Below are 13,518 nucleotides of genomic sequence, written 5' to 3' on the forward strand. Positions count from 1 at the left end.
ACAACCATCCATCAATAGCAAAGAATCTATTGAACATCTATGTTCAGGGCATTGAGGTAGGCCCTGGGGGTACAAACAAGTTACATTATACTATCCCTGTCCTGAGGGATCTAGACAGACTCAAGTATAAATATATATTTGTATACATACACGCTATCTTCATGTATGTAGAGCTATCCATACATGTTATATGGATAGAAATGTATATATAGAAACATGTACATACAAATATATACCATTTGGTTATATACGTGTATGCATAACCCCCACTTTGTTGTTGTTGTAACAATTGTTTCAGTCGTGTTTGACCCATTTGGGGTTTTCTTGGCAAAGATCCTGTAGTGGGTTGGCCATTTTCTTCTCCAGATTATTTGACAGATGAGGAAGCTGAGCCAACAGGATTAAGTGACTTGCCCAGGGTCACACAGTGAGTAGGTGTCTGAGGTTTGGATTTGAACTCAGGAAGATGAGTCTTTCTGACTCCAGGCCCTGTGCTCCATTCATTGTACCACCTAGCTGCCTTCTGTATATCTCTATCTATCTATCTATCTATCTATCTATCTATCTATCTATCTATCTATCTATCTATCTATCTATCTATCTATCTATCTACCTATCTAGTCACATTATGGAATACTTATTTCACAAAAAATAAGGCTTGGAGAGGTTGATTAGGGCCATATCATGGAAGGCTCTAGTAGACTAAGTAGTAGAGATTTAATATTGGTGACAATGGGAAAACTTAAAGTTTCTGAGAGGGGATTAACAAATACAAAATGGTACTTCAGAAAGATTATCTGGCTATCCCCCAAAGCCAAAAAATGTGCATGCCCTTTGATCCAGTGATATCAAAGTTAGGTATATACTCCAAAGAGATGAAAGAAAGAGGGAAAGGACCAACCTACACAAAAATATTCATAGAATCACCTTTTATTGTAACAAAGAACTAAGGTGCTCAACAATTGGAGAGCACTGTTGAACAAATTTGATGTATAAATATAGTAGAATATTATTGTGTCATAAAAAATGAGAAGACAGATTCAGAGAATATCTGAGATTATTTACGCAAACTGATTCAGTGTAAAATAGAACCAAGAGGACAATTTATACAGTAACTATAACATTGTTACAGAGAAGCAGCTTTGAAAGATTGAGAACTTTGCCTGATCCATGTAATGACCCACTACTCCAGAAAACTGGGAATAAAACATGCTATTCTTTCCTTACAGAGAAGTATGTACTAGATGGAAATGTGCTCCTCTTCTCTACCAGACATATGGACATACGTTTTCTGACGTAGCCAATTTGTGAATCTTTTGCTTGACTGTGCTTATTTGCTGTGGGTAAAGGGGTAGGAAAGGATTAGTGATGGTGATGCAAGAAAAAAAAAGAGGAACAGGAAGAAAATAGAGTTAACGAAGCATTTATGATAATTCACAGAAATGAACAGAAGGTTCAAAGGGAGTCATAGACCATTCAGACAGTTTTGAAAGCATGTTGTATTTATTAAATACTTTAAAAAATGAAACAAATAGATGCAAGGATTTATAGTTTCATATAAAATCTCTTTCTATTCCATGTATATGGAGTTGTTCATTGTTGCTGGTGTTTGCCATGTTTAGATAAGGAATGAAAACAAAAGCTTATTTGGCAGCCTTCTGCTGGATTGTATCAAAGAAGGAAAAGGCTAGAGACCAAAGGGCTAATTAGAAAGTTATTGCAGTAGTCCTGGAAGATGGCAATGATGACCTGAACTAGGGTGAAATTGGTGGGAGAGGAAAGGAGGGAATGTATTCAAGAGATGTGAAAAAAGAATCACTGATCAGTGGTTACTGACTACATACTACAGAGAGGGAAACAACCAAGGATGACTTTAAGGTATTCAATTCAGTCCAATTCTGAATTCAGGATTAATTGAGTACTTACAATGTTCCAGGCACCTATGCTAAGTGCTAGGTATAAAAAAAAAGAAGAAAAATAGGTCCTGCCCCTTACTTCTACCTGAATGTGTGTGACTCTGTATCAGTGACAGAAATAAGGGATGTCTAGAGTGGGAGCTGGTTCAAAGGGTGGGGAGGTAAGAGGAAGAAGATGAGTATGGTTTTGAATATTTGAGCTGGAAGTGATGATGGAGGTTAGAATGTCTAGCAGGTAGAGAAGTGGGCTTAGAAATTCAGGGAAAGAGGGACAGGACCAAAGATATAGAATTGGAAGTTATATTTGTAGAACTGAAGTTATGGGAACCAATTCTGTGCTCTGACCTTTGAAGAGAGAAAGAGCTAATCTGCTTTCTCCTAACTGAAAGATGCATTTAATTCCCCACAATTCCCTACCAGCTTTGGATAGTGGAGTTCCTGGAAGTTCCCATCTCTGGATTTCTAGGAAAAACAGTACAGCTATTTGGTCAGACCAAAACCAGGGTGGGGGCAATCTTAATCCCTACATGTAATTGGCTCATTGTTGCCATAGTAACAAAACCAGATATCATGTTTGACCAAAATATATAGGAGATTTCATTTAATTTTTTTCCTCTTTCAGCATGTCACTCCATTAGCAGCTAGAAAAAGGTATGCTTAGAGTAGCACACATGACTATGTGCCAAAGGACTACAGAGGTGCCAGTGTTTTTCCTGACTTTTCCAGGACTATACAACCCAGCAACCAACCACAACGGTAAACATTTATTAAGTGCTTACTGGGTGCATCTAGGGGGAGCAGTGGATAGAGCGGCAAGTCTGGAGTCAGGAACTTCCCCCGAGTTCAAATCCAGCCTCAGATGCTTACTCCTGTGTAACCGCGTGCAAGTCTACTTAAAACCTTTTTTCCTTTGTATTTCCTCATCTGTAAAAAAAAGCTGGAGAAGGGAAATGGCAAACCACTGCAGGATTTTTGCCAGTAAATCCCAAATGGTTCATGAAGAGTCAGAGATAACTGAAAAAAAAAAACAACCCACCAATTGAACATGAAAGTACCTAGGATTACCAGGCACTATACTAAGCACTCACCATTCAACAAATTCTCCTACTATGTCAAATAGACAGTGTATATGTTAGAATGAGGGAATCCTAATCGTTCCTCTGAATCCATGTAATTGACAAGAAGATTTCTCCTTCTTTCCTTCTGGAAACCATGGAGCCAATAGCTGATTTGAGAGCAAACTAACATGTTTGCATAAATCATTCCCCTTCATTGTGGGAATTCCAGGGCCTGGATCCTCACAGTATAAGAATTCGAGATGAAACAATTGCAGTCTTGAGAGGTATTACTTCTTTCTTCTTAAACCACTTTCTAATTCTCTGAAATCAAACTCACAGGACTTCAACTGAATAGAGAAGTAAAAATTTTTGAGCAAAAACTTTGTCCACTACTCAAGCTAAGTCCTTTTTAGTAAGCACACCCACACGTACTTATGCCCATCCCTCCCCCATGCCAACTCTATACCGCTTCTCTGATCTAGAATGCTCTTCGCTCTCCCTCAGATTATTCATTCATAAGACAAACACAGATAATTAAGAATTCACTATATATATATATATATATATATATGTTTGTTTTTCTTGACTTACACATATTTGCCACAGGGGGTTTTGTTTTTCTTTTTCTCCTTTGGTATTCATTAGTTAGAATTAGGTACTGAGTTGCAAGTTGGTCAAAAGGTGCTTTTATGTAAAGAAGACAATGAACTTAAAGCTAAATAATGCCATGAAACAAAGGAGTCTTGTTGCACCATTTTAATTTTAATCTTACTCCAATATGGATCCATTTAGTATACTACTTTATTCTGGCCCCCAAGCTATTCCACTGAATACTACCTATAAATCCAAAATGAGTATGCCTGAGATCACACTTAGCTTGTTCCTCAGATATCTTAGGGAAACGTCAATCAACTCAATAAAGATGTGTATATATTTTTGCTTCCTGTTTGTTTTTGTGACCCATCACTTAGTGAGTAGAGTCCTATCACTTAGTCATAAATAAGATGATAGAAAGTTGGTTATATGCAGGGATGTTTAACATTGGGCCTAGGGGAATCAAGAAACATGAAAAAAAGACAGAACACCAAACCCAGGCCGGAGAGGACTGAAGCAAGAACTGGCTGGACATCACTAGTATAATGTAGGCAATAGTCAGAAGGAACCCAGCTATCCAGAAGTCAAGGTAATGTCAAACAGGATGGCAGGGCAAGATTAAAGAACATCAGAGATAAAGATCAGGCTGGCAGCAGAGTCTACAGCTAGAGCAGGTCATCAGAAGCAGGGCAGGTGTGTAAGAAACCATGCCATTACCCGACTTGAAAGTGAAACAATAGGTCAGGATTCCAGAAAGACAGACATAGATAGACAAAGCATCAAAGAGACCATGAGATGGCTTTGATAGTAAAGCAAGGTTTGAGTCCAGGCAAGAGCTTTTAAAATGCCTCCTGTAATTATAAGAACCATACCAGGTATGGGAAGCTCAAAGGTCATAATTAAAAGCATTAAGTAAATGCATCTAGTTAAGAATGGCAGAGAGAGCAAGGAGGCAGCAAGGGAACCACAAATTTCTGATAGCCTCTTTATTTTGCTGTATACTGGTTGACTGATTTTTTTTTTTGTTTTGTTTGTTTTTGGGTGAGGCAATTGGGGATAAGTGACTTGCCCAGGGTCACACAGCTAGTAAGTGTCAAGTGTCTGAGGTTGGATTTGAACTCAGGTCCTCCTGAATCCAGGGCCAGAACTCTATCCACTCCATCACCTAGCTGCCCCTGACTGATGTTTTAATGATCTTTCCACCCCCTCAATTACTTTCCAGTATACTGTCTACCCATGGCCATAGAACCTCCCCCTTAACCAATCACAGAGTAACTTATGACTGATAGTGCATGCAACTTTCTACACCTATGGTCACATCTTTTCTATGGGGAAAATGACAAGTGTATTTCATTCTCATTACTCTAGACCAAGATTGGTCATAGCATGTAGTCTGACTTTTGTTATATTTTAGCATAATTTAATTTATATGTATACAGTTTCATTTACATTTTTGTGCAGAAATACATGTGGAGATGTGTGTATGTGTATTCCTCTCAGTTCTGCTTCTTCACTATTATGCATCAGTCATACGCTTCCATGTTTCTTGTGAATTCCTCCTATTCATTTGTTTTTTTATAGTATAATGATATTCCATTATGTCAATGTGCCACAATTCGTTTAGTCATTCCTCTAATCAACACCCACTTCCCTCCTTACTACAAATGTGCTGTTTGTGAATATTTGGCATATATGGGGACCTTTATTTTGAGTGATGCATTGCTTTCAAAGTTCTCTGCTGTTAGTGGATATTTAACTTGAAGTCAGACTAAATCATATTTTTCTGCAGTACCTTAATTTCAAAGCTTCCTAATTGATTTCCCTTATGGCCAACACCATCTTTCTGGTCACCCAGGTTTCTAATTAAATTATCAATCATGACTCTTCCTCTTTCTCACCCTTACCCCCCCTCACCCCACATATTTAATTAGTTGCCAAGTCTTAATAATTTTACCTTATATCCATTCCCTTCTCATTATTCACATGGCTACTAAATCAGTTCATGCTCTGACTCTTTCTCTTGGATTATTTCAATAGCCCCCTACTTGATCTCACTACTTTCAGTTCCCTTCCCAATCCATTTTCTCAAAAACTACCAAATTAATAGTCCCAAGATAGATTGGACCATATCTCTATCCTTCTCAAAAATCTCCCTAATTCCCCTAGGACAAAAAAACAACAACTCCACAGGCTGACATTTAAAGCTCTCTACAATGTAGCCACAAAGTACCATCTCAGGCTTTTTTTTTTTTTTTCTGGGGGAGGAGGGGTGTTATTCTTCTTCCAACCCATCACATTTCAGTCAAGCTGTCCTTGTCTCACACATTTTTGTTGTTCAGTCATTTCAGTGATGTACTACTCTTCATGACTCATTTGGGGGTTTTTCTTGGCAAGTAATACTGAAGTAGATTGCCATTTGCTCTCCAGCTCATTTTACAGATGAGGAAATGGAGGCAAACAGTGTTAGCCCGATTTACCCAAGGCCACACAGCTACTAACTGTCTGAGACCAGATTTGAACTCAGGAAGATGAATTTTCCTGACTCCAGGCCCAGCACTCTATCCACTGTACCACTAGGTATCCCAGCTGTTTAAAATGACTACCACTACTAATAACTGTCATGTATACAGTTTGGTACATAATGGAAAAAAAGCCTAGAGGATATTCAAATCACCTAGATTCAGACCTAGCCTCTGCTGCTTACTTGCTATGGCAATTTTGAACAAGTCAGTTTTCTTTTGTTGTCATTTGTAAAATGATGGGATTTAGTAGATGATCAGGTCCCTTCTAGCTCTAAAGCTATGATGCTATAATTTCACACACACACACACACACACACACACACACACACACGTCATAATCTCATTTAACTTAAACCTCATGACAATCCTGCAGTGTCTACATTATCATCTCTATTTTGTACACAAGGAAGTCAAGTCCTTGACAGGTTAACTGACTTGCATAAGATCATACAATCAGTAAATGATGGAGCCAGGATTTGGACTTAGGTCTTTTTTTTTTTTTGGTGAGGCAATTGAGGTTAAATGACTTGCCCAGATCACATAGCTAGTAAGTGTCAAGTGTCTGAGGCCAGATTTGAACTCAGGTCCTCCTGATTCCAGGGCCGGTGGAAGGCACCGCACCACCTAGCTGCCCTGACATAGGTCTTTTGACTGTAGTATAGCAGATGGTACACTGGGCTTTAGTCAGGAAGACCTGATTCCAAATCTAGCTACAGACACTAACTGTATATGACTTTGGACAAGTCACTTAACATCTAGCTGCCTCACTTTCTTCAATTGCATTATAAGGATCATAATAGTACCTAGCCCCCAGGGGTTGTTGTGAGAATAGAATGAGATAACATCTGTAAAATTCTTAGCTCAATGCCAGGCCCATAGTAGGTTCTTTTTTTCTTTAATTTAAAAAAAAACCTGAATAGAATTTTTTTCCAAAATATATATAAAAACAAAATTTTAACATCAATTAAAAAAAAACTTTGTGTTCCAACTTCTCTTTCCCCTCTCCATTTCCATCCCCTACCCACAAGAATAGTCATCAATTCAAAATAAGTTATACATGAGTAATCATGGGAAACATTCCCATATTAGCTAGTTTGAGAGAAAACAGTCAAAAAACCCAGAACTTCAGATTAAGGAATTGTCAAAGAGGAAATGAAAAAAAAAAATTTAACATGTGTTTCCATTTGTTTTCCAGATACTATCAGTTCTTTCTCTGCAGATGGCTGCAATCTTCATAAGTCCCTCAGGGTTACATTGAATCATTGCCTTGCTGAAAATAACCACATGCTTCCCAGAAGATCATCCCCCACTATTGCTGTTATTTTGTATACAGTACATTTCAGTCTGCTTCAGCTCATGTAGGTCTCTCCAGGTTTTCCCCATAGCATCCTGTTCATCACAACCTCTATATCAACCTTAAGCTTGACAGAGAATCTTCTTCACAAAAGCCCAGCAAAGTAGGTATCATACATTTTGCCATTATAGTCAAACATCATAACTATTTCCCTCCATCCCATTCCCTTCCCATGACATTTACTCTATCTTCTTTTTACCTATTCCTCCTCAGAGGTGCCTTACTTCTGACTATCCTCTCCCTCGCTCTGCACTCCCTTTTTTTCACCCTTCCTTCCTTGTCCTCTTCCTCTCCTATTTTCCTGCAGGGTCAAATAGATTACTCCTCCCAATTGGGTATGAAAGCTATTCCCTCCATGAGCCCACTCCAATGAGATCAAGGTCCCTGAGCTAATTCTGTGTTCTAAATTTTTCTTCCTCCCTCCCTCCTCAATCCTCCCTATGAGATCAAGCAATTCAATATGTCATACTAGTGCAGTAATACAGAACATCTTCATCTTCCTTGAAAGTGTTTTGCTTTTTACTGCTCTCTCCCCCAATCTGCCCTTTCCTCCTTCGCTTCTCCCTCCCCCCTTTTCTCCCTCCCTCCAGGGCAAAAGTATATTACTATACCTATTTGAGTATGTATGTTAGTCCTTCTTTGGGCCAATTCTGATGATATTAAGGTTCACTCACTCCCCATCTCCTTCCCCCTATTCTACTCTCCTCCATAAGCTTTCTTCTTGTTTCCTTCATGTGAAATACCTCTCCCCAGACCATCTCTCCCCTTCTCCCTCCCCCAATTTATTCCTCCTACACCTCAACCCTATTTTAATGATGTTGTCATGGATTAGCTAGGTGGCACAGTGGACAAAGCACCAGCCCTGGACCCAGGAGGCCCCCCAAGCTCAAATCCAGCCTCAAACATAAGACACCCCTCCCCGTCTGCCCCACAAAGAACAAAACATAAATGCTTTACAGATATCATCCCTTCATATTCAGTTCGGCCCTGTCTTCTGTGAATTTCTTGTGAAGAATTTTTGTTTTGTTCTGTTTTGGTTTTTGGTGAGGCAACCGGGGCCAAGGGACCTGCCCAGGGTCACACAGCTATCAATTGTCAAGTGTCTGAGGTCACACCCGAACTCAGGTTCTCCCGAGTCCAGGGCTGGCGTTCCATCCACTGCACCACCCAGCTGCCCCTGAATTTCTTACTGAGATAGTTCTTATGATTTCAAAGTATTATCTTCCCATGTAGAAATGTAAACAGTTTGATCTTTTAATATCCCTCATGAAGTCTTTTTCCTGTTTACCTTTTTATGCTTCTCCAGGATCTTGTATTTGAAAGTCAAATTTTCTATTCAGTTCAGGTCTTTTCATCACAAATGCTTGAAAGACCTCTTTCTCGTTGAAATCCCATTTTTGCCTCTGAAAAATTATACTCAATTTTGCTGGGTGCGTGATTTTTGGCTGAAGTCCCAGTTCCTTTGCCCTCTGGAATATCATATTCCATGCCCTTCGGTCCTTTAATGTAGAAGCTGCTAGATCTTGCTTTATCCTTATTGGAGCTCCACAGTATTTGAATTCCTTTTTTCTAGCTGCTTGCAGTATTTTCTCCTTGACCTGGGAGTTCTGGAATTTGGCTATAATATTCCTGGAGGTTTTCCTTTTGGGATCTCTTTCAGGAGGTGATTGGTGGGATTCTTTCAATTTCTATTTTAGCTTCTGCTTCTGAGGGCAATTTTCCCTCACAATCTCTTGGAGGATGGTGTCTAAGCTTTTGTTTTGATCATGGTTTTCAGGTAGTCCAATGATTTTCAAATTATCTCTCCTAGATTTATTTTCTAGGTCAGCTGTTTTTCCAAGGAGATATTTCACACTGCCCTCTATTTTTTCATTCAATTGGATTTGCTTTACTGTGTCTTGGTTTCTCATAAAGTCACTAGCTTCCATTTGTTCAATCCTAATTCTTAGGCAGTTATTTTCATCAGACAGTTTTTTAATCTCCTTTTCCATTTGGCTTTTCAAACTGTTGACTTTTTTCTCATGACTCTCCTTCATTGCTCTCATTTTCCTTTCCATTCTTTCCTCCTTTTCTCTACATCTTCTTTCTATCTCTCCTACTTTCTCTTCAAAGTCCCTTTTGAGAGCTTCCATGGCCTGAGACCAGTTCATATTTTTCTTGGAAGCTTTGGATGTTGGAGCTTTGACCCTGTTATTATCTTCTTCTTCTGAGGTTGTATTGTGGTCTACCTTACCCCCAAAGAAGTTTTCGATGGTCTTCTGCTTTCTCTGCCTGCTCATCCTGGCTTACTATTTCTTGGCTTTTAACTCCTTCTTTAAGTGTGGCGCTGCTTCCAGGACACACTGTTCAAGCTACAGAGTGGCCTGGGGGATGGTTGGGCTTCTTCTCAGTCTGCCTGGCCTCGCTTTCATTTGATTTTAAACTCTCCACTGCGGGATGGGGGGGTGGGGGGTGGGGCTGCTTCTCAGCTCCACTCCTGTTCTCAGCTTTAGAGGGTCCCAGGTGTTTTGGGTTGGGGGGGGCAAGCTTTAATCTCACCTGGCCTGTTCTCAGGTCTGGAGATAACCTCAGGTCTATTTACTAAGAAACCAACCAGCAAAGCATTCTGTGGTGTGGTTCTCAGCTTCCGATGAGACTGCTCCCCTGCTCCCCTCCCCAACCTGGGTCTCCTGCTGCTCAGGATTTCTTCCTGGTTGCCCGCTGGGGTGGGACAGTAGAATCCTTCCCCCCAATCCACTGGGACCCCTTCATTTAACCCCCCCCCCCCCCAGGCCCACCGTTCAGTCCGACCGCGCGCTCGGTTCCAGAAGACGCTGGTGCTGCAGCCGATTCAGAGGCACTGGGGCAAATTCCTCTGGTGGGTGTCTGGTGTGTCGGCCCGATTGTGGGGTTAGGCTTTATTTGTGGCCCAGCACGGCCCTCTGAAATCTATCTATAGCTGGAGAAAACTCTCAGCCCGTGTTTTTGTGTGTTTTTCTGCCCCAAGGGTTCTTTTATTGCTATTTTTGGGGTTATTGTATCAGGAGCCCCATGAGCTTAATGTCTTTCCTCTGCCATCTTGGCTCCGCCCCTCGGGAATTCGTAGGTTCTTAATAATACTCTCTTCCCCTTCCCCCCCTCCCGCCTCATTCTTTCCTCTATACCATTCTCCCTCTTTGAAAGTCATGGGGTAATTAAAAAAATTTTTTAATAACCACCATCTCTGATACTGAGAAGAAATAATAATTTGGCTGCATTCTCTAGGGTTGCCTTGTATGGTTGCCAAAACATTTGTGAATAGATCATGGAGAAGTTCAAAGGTAAATGTGTCTTGTACCATATGCTATTTGGACCACATTTCCATGGCTGCCATCACAACAAGATGTTTGAGCAAGTTTAGATGTACTGTCTGCATAAAATAACGCACTTGATATATCAAGAAAAGATTTCAAATAGTCACACACATTTGTAGAAAACTATTTTCTTTAAAAATATTTTAAGACTTTGTTGTTGTTATTCAGTTGTTTTTCAGTCATGTCCAGCTCCTCATGCCCCAATTTGGGGTTTTCTTGGCAAAAATACTGGAGTGGTTTGCCATTTCCTTCTCCAGCTCTTTTTTTTTTTTGGGTGGGGCAATGAGGGTTAAGTGACTTGCCCAGGGTCACACAGCTAGTAAGTGTCTGAGGTCAGATTTGAACTCAGGTCCTCCTGAATCCAGGGCTGGTACTTTATCCACTGCACCACCTAGCTGCCCCTCTAGCTCATTTTACAGATGAGGAAACTGAGGCAAATAGGGTTAACCTACTTGCTTAGGGACACACAGTTAGTAAGTGTTTGAGGCAAGATTTGAATTTAAGAAAATGAATTTTACTATCCCTAGGCAAGACATTATATCTGCTGTGCTATCTAGCTGCCCTTTTAGACTGCATCTCCCTATTTCATCAAGGCTGGAAGTACAGGGGTTCCTTCTGTCAAGATTTCATTACTGATTGACTAGTACCTTTTTTAAAAAAGTTATACCTGTATAATCATATTAAACATATTTCCACATTAGTCATATTGGAAAGGAAAAATCAGAATAAAAGGGAAAAACCATGAGATAGAAAAAAACAACAAAAAAGTGAAAATAGTATGGCTCCATCTGCATTCAAGCTCCATAGTTCTTTCTCTGGATGTGGAGAGCATTTTCCATCATCAGTCTTTTGGAATTGTCTTGGATTATTGCATTGCTGAGAAGAGTTAAGTCTATTGATCACACAATGTTGCTGTTACTGTGTATAATGTTCTCCTGGTTCTGCTCACTTCACTCAGCATGAGTTCATGTAAGTCTTTCTAGGTTTTTCTGAAATCTACCTGCTCATTATTTCTTATAGCATAATAATATTCCATTATATTCATATACCACAATTTGTTCAGCCATTCCCCAATTGATGGGCATCCCCTCAATTTCCAATTCTTTGCCACCACAAAAAGAGCTGCTAGTCCTCACTTCAGCAGCACAGATACTAAAACTGGAACAATATAGAGAAGATTAGCATGGTCCCTGCTCAAGGATGACATGCAAATTTGTGAAGTGTTGCATATTTTTATTTGTTTATTTATTTAAAATTTTCCCCCACCTTACATGTAAAAATATTGTAACATTTATTTTTAAGACTTCGTGTTCCAAATTCTCTTCCTTCCTCCCTATCCCCCCTTAAGAACTCAAGCAATTTAATATAAGTTATACATGTGCAGTCATGCAAAACATAGCAGACAAAAAAACCTTAGAAAAAGGAACTAACAACAACAACAAAATATACTTCCATCTGTATTCAAGTACCATCAGTTCTTTTTCTGTAGATGGATTGCATTTTTCATAAGTCCTTCAGAGTTGTCTTGGATCATTGCATTGCTGAAAATAACTAAGTAATCTGCAGCAGATCATCTTGTAATATTGCTTTTATTTTGTATCCAGTACATTTCACTTTGCATCAGCTCATGTAAGTCTCTCCAGGTTTTTCTGATAACACCCTGCTCATCTTTTTTTTATAGTAAACTACATTTATATAGTACTTTAAGGGGAGATTTCCTTACAAAACACCCATGAGGTTGATAATTGCAATAACAATAATCACTAACATTTATATGGTACCTTATACCTGACAAAGAATTTTCTTCACAATAACCCAGTAAGGTAAGTACCATCACCACCACCACCACCATCATCACCCTCATCTTACATTGCTCTTGTCTCAGCTTTAATTTTTTCCCAGTTACTGTTGCTGTGTTTCCCTCCATCTTATTTGCACCCCATAATATTTATTCTATTTTCTATCTTCTTTTACCCTATCCCTACTAAAAGTATTTTGCTTCTGACTGTCCCTCCCCCAATCTGCCCTCCCTTCCTTTACCACCACCACCCTTATTGACTTCCCCTTCCCAGCAAAGCAAGATATATTACTATGCCCTCTTTGAGTCAGTTCTGATGAAAGTGAGGTTCATTCACTCCCCCACTCCTCCCCCATCTTCTCCTCCACTCCATAAGCTTTTTCTTGCCTCTTTTATGTGAGATACTTTGTCCCATTCCACTTCTCTCTTTCCCATTCTCCCAGTGCAATCCTCTTACCCCTTAATTTTATTTTAAAGATGTCATCATGGGGCAACTAGGTGACACAGTGGACAAAGCACCTGTCCTCGATCCAGGAGGACCTGAGCCCCAATCTGGCCTCAGACATAAGACACTTCCCAACTACGTGACCCTGGGCATGATCTCCAACCTCGACTGCCCCCCACAAAAAAATGATGAACAAACAATAAATGCTTTACAGATATCATCCCTTCATAGTAAATTACCACCTGTGCCCTCTGTCCAAATTTATTCCTTTCAACTGCGCTAATACTGAGAAAATTCTTATGAGTTAGAATTATTATCTTCCCATGTAGGAATGCAAATGGTTTAACTTTTAACATCCCTTATAATTTCTTTTTCCTGTTTACCTTTTTATGTTTCTCTAAGGTCTTGTATTTGAAAGTCAAGTTTTCTATTCAGTTCAGGTATTTTCATCATGAATGCCTGGAAGTCCTCTTTTTTATTGAAGTCCCATTTTCCCCAC

General features: G+C 39.7%; 1 non-coding gene across 1 annotated transcript; it reads left to right on the forward strand.

Moving 5' to 3' along the window:
• Positions 1–11,904: 11,904 nt before the first annotated feature.
• On the forward strand, positions 11,905–12,011 carry LOC122752159. The gene has a single exon (XR_006355955.1). It is a non-coding gene; the product is annotated as a U6 spliceosomal RNA (small nuclear RNA).
• The last annotated feature ends 1,507 nt before the right edge of the window (positions 12,012–13,518 follow it).

This window comes from Dromiciops gliroides, chromosome 3 (genome assembly GCF_019393635.1).
Source record: "Dromiciops gliroides isolate mDroGli1 chromosome 3, mDroGli1.pri, whole genome shotgun sequence".
NCBI classification, from domain to species: Eukaryota; Metazoa; Chordata; class Mammalia; order Microbiotheria; family Microbiotheriidae; genus Dromiciops; species Dromiciops gliroides.